Source organism: Malaya genurostris, chromosome 2 (assembly GCF_030247185.1).
Source record: "Malaya genurostris strain Urasoe2022 chromosome 2, Malgen_1.1, whole genome shotgun sequence".
In the NCBI taxonomy this organism is placed as follows: Eukaryota; Metazoa; Arthropoda; class Insecta; order Diptera; family Culicidae; genus Malaya; species Malaya genurostris.
Genome location: NC_080571.1, coordinates 260,894,282 through 260,900,898, shown reverse-complemented (window position 1 = coordinate 260,900,898; position 6,617 = coordinate 260,894,282). Strand labels below are relative to the sequence as shown.

General features: G+C 39.0%; 1 protein-coding gene across 1 annotated transcript in view; it reads left to right on the top strand.

The window, feature by feature from the left end:
• Positions 1-430: 430 nt before the first annotated feature.
• The window catches only part of LOC131429206 (low-density lipoprotein receptor-related protein 12-like), a 272,621-nt gene continuing 266,434 nt past the window's right edge, over positions 431-6,617 (top strand). Inside the window, exon 1 of the mRNA XM_058593256.1 lies at positions 431-1,842. The gene's annotated coding sequence lies outside the window, so the exon portion shown is untranslated. The remainder of the gene's footprint in view (positions 1,843-6,617) is intronic.

The following is a 6,617-nucleotide window of genomic DNA, read 5'->3' as shown; positions in this document are numbered from 1 at the left end:
TTGGATACCTAATTAACATCAGCGACAACCTGTGAATAGCAGTAGTAAACAAAATTGGTCATTTATTTCACCCGACTCTGTCAGCTCACCGCGCGTACAATTCTAATTATTTACACAAATTTTCCAAGTACAAAATCGAAAAATTCCGCTGAGCTGTCAAACGTGCGATTGCAATTCGATACTAACGACCAAACGGCAATTGATACTGACTGACTGGTAGCAAAATTGGACCTCCCGTACCTTCCTCAATCGAATCGGCAGTCGGTACGGAGCTGAATCGAAGTCCACGTGAATCGGTTCTCTCGCAGACCGTCAACGTTCTCTCTCGCTCTCTTTCTCTTTCCGGACCAAGAGCGCGAGAGCTTTCTTTACTGCAGTATGTACCTACCAGTACACAGTAGTCAGCGAGAGTGATGATAAGATTTTCTTCGGTGGGAAGCTGGGAATGTGACTCGAACCCACAGCACCGTCCGGCTTCCGAGCATAGGGATGTTCAATGGGTGATCCTTGTGTGATAACGGGGCTACCCAGTGGGTACAACAACGCAGGACCGACCGATGCTGCCAGCAGGAAATTTATATTCAGTCTCATCTCGTCGGTGGTTCCGTTCGGACGGTTTTGAACTTGCACGTGCGGGGTCAAGTTTCGCGAACGTTCAGTTTCGTCAGACAGACACTGGAAACAAAGTACATCTTTGAAATAAAAATCGTAAAAATCACTGATTTGGATTTCGGTTCGCTGTTCGGTTGCATTCCGAGATCTACGTTGAACTGCACGGCAAGCGGGCAAACAAGTGGTCCGTTTCGTCATTGGAAGCTTCAGGCGATGCGGTAGTTCCACAGCAGGATTAACAGCTGATCGTCTTTGACCGCTGTGTTTCGCCAGGTTCGGTTCAAAGCAGGGAGGGAAAATTTCACTTTTCACGACAAACGACACGGCAATTGTTATTAAATTAGTGCTAATGGAGTGGGTGCGCACAACATTCCACCGAAAAGTTTGTGAAACAACTGCGTAACAAAGTGAAACAATTAAATTCGAGTGCTCGCGAGGACCTCCCGGCAAACTGCGATGCGAAGTGGGAAGGAAATAGGATTCTCACGCACTTCAAATTGGGTGGATCAAAGATAAAAATTGTTGTGTGGTTGTCACGGTGAAACCTCGCCACGACGGTGTGAGCGTGAATTCACTTAGAAACAACTAAGAAGCTTTGGGTCTATTGCAAAAAGAAGAATCGTTATATGAATAAATAATGGGTGAATAAATTCCATACAAAACAGTGCGCCGCGATAGGCAATCCGAGGGGTTAGTAAATGTGGTTTATATATATAGTGCATTAACAAGTTTCGTTTTATTCCTAGACAAGCTCAGTGGTTGGAGTTTCCAGCGGATTTGTCGTCTGTTTATAAATATAGCATCATACGACACTTCTTGGGATGCTGTGGAGTGTCTGGCGCGTTAAGTGAAGAAATTTGCTTCTAGTAGCGCGCAGTGATTGGGTTTTGGTGACAAAGCGTGGGAATTGATGACAACAACAGTCGTAAAATATTCTAAGAATAGCGTCACGGTGAATCCGTACTTGCAAAGCAGAGACGACGGGCATTCTCGGTTGGCGTGATGATATCAAATAGCTAAATTGTTACAACTGAGAAGCAGTGAATCGGATTCAAGTGCGGTATTTACGATCGAAAGTAGCTCCGGATGTGTTGGTTGAAATATGTGTGTGTACTCCGTACGGTGTCAGTCTAGTGGCTCGTCGCACAGGTCATTGGCGGGTGTGTTGATGTTTCAGAGTGACAGGGCGGAGCGCCGATATCGGCTGGCAGTAACGAACTCATCACGCTGGTAGGTAAACAAGTGGTATTCGTTTTATTATTGTTAGAATCAAAATAGGGTTTCTGCAAGAGTGAATTTTTCGCGTTCAAGATAAGATATAATTATCTGGTGTATTCGGATTAGATAGAGGTCAATGCACTGCGCAATATTTATGGGAGTGGGCTCAGTTTGGAGCATCGAATTTTTTGAATTGGGGCTCGTGAGAACATGTCACATCTTTGTGACTTCAAACACGTTGTAGTCCGTTAGCGATCGTTGGCAATAGAAATATGCTAAAAAGAATGATTTTTGAATCTATCCAGTTAAGGTTTTTTATTAAGATTTTCTGTAGGAGCACTGCAGTCGCTGTAGTGAAATCAGGCTTGACTTTAAGTGTTTACTTTAGAAAGACTAAAAATTCAACAACAATTTTGTTTTTATTTTCATTTATCTATTAATACCATGAAAACGTGCCCAATCCACTTAGCAGTGAGGTAATACCTTTTTTTAATCAATCCGCATATGTTTTTTTGCATGAATACTCTTCGGTGTTTTTAGTTTCCATGAAATTATTTTAATGACCGTCGTTTTAAATGACAGTTTGAAAATTCAATGGCATTATCCTATGATATCAGAACTCCAAGTCAGATACAAAAGAGAAATTGTATGAAACCATAAAGTTAAATCTTTGAATATAATAATCGTGTGACAATCGATTAAGCATTCCGTGAAATGTCGGTGTGAGTTCCACTTTAGAGTTTTTGGTTGTTATTTACGGTACTTCCGGAACCGACATTCAGGGACCAGCATCAGGCTCGGCAGATTCTTTCTGGTCCGACTGGGTAGCCTGCCCTATTAAAAAGGGTGGGTGAGTAATGTCATGAGACGAGGAAAATAAATGGTTCTGGACCAGGAATTCTGGAATTTTGGAGCCGAATGCTAGAACTAAATTCTGAACCTCAATTCTGAACCTGAATTCAGTTACTAAACTTTGATGCTAGATTCTGGAACCGAATTATGAACCTGAACTCAGGAATTCTACAACTGAGTTCTGGATCTGGATTGTTGAACTGATCACTGAACCTGTGCTCTGGGACTGAGTTTTGAAATTAAATTCAAGACAAGGATTCTTGTTTGACGCTGAATTCTGAAGCGCTGAACTCTGGACCTGGCTTCTGATTTGTAACTGTTTTTTTGCTACAGAATTCCGGTCCTGGATTTAATTTTCAAATTCGGATTCAGAATTCAGCTCTGAAATTCATTATAAAAATACACTCTGAACTCAATTACACTTCTAGAATTGTGGAACTGAGTTTTGGAACCAAATTCTAGATTTGCATTGCCATCCGAAACTGAATTCTGAAATTCTGGAATTCGGAAGTAAATGAAAATATAACTAAATAATGAAACAGAATTCTGGTCTGAACCAAAATTTCAGTTCCAGAATGCAGTTTCAAAATTCAGATCTTAGTCCAGATTGCATTTCCGAAATTTACATTAAGAAAGATTTAAGAATCCTGGTCTAGAATCAAGATCATAATATCAACTCCAGACTCCGCTTCCGTAATCCAGTCTTCGAATCAAGTTCTTGGATTCGATTCCAAAAACTGGTCTTGAATTTTGAAACTGGACTTTAGAAATGAACGCTGAACCAGGATTCTTGTCTAACTGAACGAATCAATTCCGCAGTCTAGAATGAATGAAGCATCTAATTTTTATTGCTAATCTAACTACTATCTGTCAGGGTTGATTCCAATGAAACTCAATTTGGGAGAAAATTATCACCCTATTGCTTGTTGCTTGATATTAGCAGGAAGTATCAATCCACCTAGCAGTGAGATAATACCTTTTTCTCATCAATCCGCATGTGTTTTTTGCATGAATATTCTTCGGTGTTTCAGTATTCATGACTTTATTTTAATGTCCGTCGTTTTCAGTGGCAATTTGAAATTTTAATCACTCATTACTCTGTAATGTCGAAACTACAAATCGGATATGTCGAACTAATTTCCACTTTAGAGTTTAGGGTAATTTAAGGTACTTCCAGAGCCGGTATTCAGGAACCAGCATAACCCAAACCGTTTCTAATGGCCATATGACGAATAAATTGCAATATTTTTGAGTCCAACTTTAACGCTTTTCGGGATTTTCATCTTCTATATCGCTTTGAATTTTAAAAATTCATCATCCTACAATTCCAGAATCGGAAATCAGAATTAGATAGAATTGGATTTATTCTATTTGAACTTTTGTTTCTGAAATTCGATTTGGCTTTTTTTGAGAAAACGATTGAGCTTTGAGAAACGATTCGATACTGGAACCGGAATTCGAAATTCGGTGTAGCCGAAGTCAGACAAATTCATTTGAGTAGCTGTACAGTTTACATTTGTTTCAAAATGTTTGGAAATCAATGTAGACATCTTTGAGGAATCGTAGTGCGAATTAAATTTTTGGGTGCCTTCCGAAACGAAAACTGAATCCAACCAAAAATGAAATAAGTTTATTTGGTTATCGACTATCCAAATCTGCTAACCCTATAAACCTGATTAATTTATGTGAAATAGACATTTTTATACTAATCAGCCTGTATCTCCGAAACCAGAAGTTGGATCTGACTGAAAAACAAGATGTTTTATAGAATCTTAAAACTTTTCATTTGAATCTTAGATGATTCTTAGATTTCATTTGAATCTAAGATCGAGCCATCTACGAGAAAAGTGAGTTACACAGTTTTAATTTTGAACCGGAACCAGAGGTCGGAACCAAACATAATTCTGGAATTTTGTTTGGGAGTATACGACTTTTCATATGAGTTTGTAGAAAACGGTTGAGTCATCTCCGAAAAAAATTGAGTGAAATTATTTGTCACACACGCATTTGCTGATCTCTTCGAACTGATTCGAATGGTATATGGGTGTTATGTTCTGCCAGCATTTATTGCTGTGAGTAGTTTAAATCAATATAATTATGGAATTGTTATCAACTCGAAAATTCTACCGTCATCTGGTTTACATATGGCATATTCGAACGATTATGTTGCCAAAACGAACCGTGCTAAAATCGGTCCGAGGCAAAATATCATGCTGCACACAGTCTTTTGGGTACTTAGAAACAAATGTATGTAACAGTATAAAAAATCGTGTTTTATGTTGCTCCCAAGCATTTCTTTGCCAGACAGCGCTCAAAACTTCTACTTTTGAAATAGGGGAAATAGTCGCTTACACAAAAATATCTCCGTTAAAAATGGACGGATTTTAACAATCTATGGCTTGTTGGATAGGTATTACCGTGCGGAATCTAAGTCTGAAAATATATTCTGTTTTCAAAATCAATTGTGACAAATACCGTCAAAAAAATTTTGACATGAAACTTCATATAACTCAAAAAGTAAACATTCGATCTCAAAACCATTCAATAGCGTTCAGGGTGACGGGGAGACCTTTCATTTGTGACTAGTTTGATCAAAATCGGTCCAGCCATCTCTGAGATCTCGACCTCTTAGTTGACAACACACACACATACACACACGGACATTTGCTCAGTTCGTCGAGCTGAATCGATTGGTATATGACATTCAGCCCTTCGGGCCTCGGAAAATTTTTCTAAGGTATTATCTCACTGCTAGGTGGATTAAGCACGATTAAGCAGGTAAAATATCAAGTTTTCTGTTGGATGAAACAGTTTGAATCTTTATTGTTTCGGTAAATTTTCTAATTCAGTATCGAATCGATTTCCTGCAACATTTCCTTTAGACGCCATTTTTGTACAATCGGCAGTATCCGGTATACAACGATTTGGAAAAAAGTTCAAGCGAAATTTCATCCGCTCGTTTGAAACTCAGTCTTGAGATGAATTGCTCCCTCCATCCGTGAAAGGTAAATGGTTTGCCGTATTAAAGACGTGTGCAAAGTTTCATTAAAATCGGGATATGTAAAGAATGATGAATCAGCGCCGATTTCGAGAATTTCGCTGCAACGCAAGAATTTAAAACGAATGCATAAATTTTCATCTTATCCTTTAAGCCAATGCATTCTGAAATTCTGTAAAATGATTCAAAATAGAAAAAAAAAGTGATTAATGTTCCTTGTTTTGAACCAACGAAACGGCAGTAATTATTCTAAAGTGAATGGAGATATTCCTAAATATTATAGATATCGCTCGTTTCCTAACGTCATTATGAAAACTAGTTCAAAAGAGACTACAAAATCAGAAACATGACAGTCATAAGTTTGCGATCCGGAGATAATACTGTGATTTTCAACGCAACGCAGTTTATCAGTACCGTAATAGACAAAATGTATCATTTGAAACGTCTACCCAGTATAATAAAATCGCTAGTACAAAAAAGTCCGACAGAGAAAGAGCACATGTTTTATAGCACTGATCCAGATACGAGTGTGTCGGTTTATCGTATTAAATATTCAATAGTACCGCCGTTAATGTTCTCGTTAGACGAATAACTTTTTGGCGTCCATCGGTGTCGTGAGAAAAACATTTATCTTTGCGCTGTACCGACACCGGAAAAGCACCCCAAGAGCCCACAGCAAAACACATACCACTGTGTACCGAACCCGTCGTCCATTCATAACGCAATCGGCATTTGCAGAGGCTTTTATTGCTACATAAAACTAAAGTTTCTTCTGGCGCCTTCTTTCGACTGTCGTTGGTTGCTTTGGCTGCAAAAAAAAAAAACGGAGGCTGGCCACTTTTTAGCTCGACGCCTGATCAGATTTATAAGACACTGCTAGGCTTCTTGCGTGTTTGTGTTTTACCGACTCATCATTTGGCAGGACCGATGCAAGGGA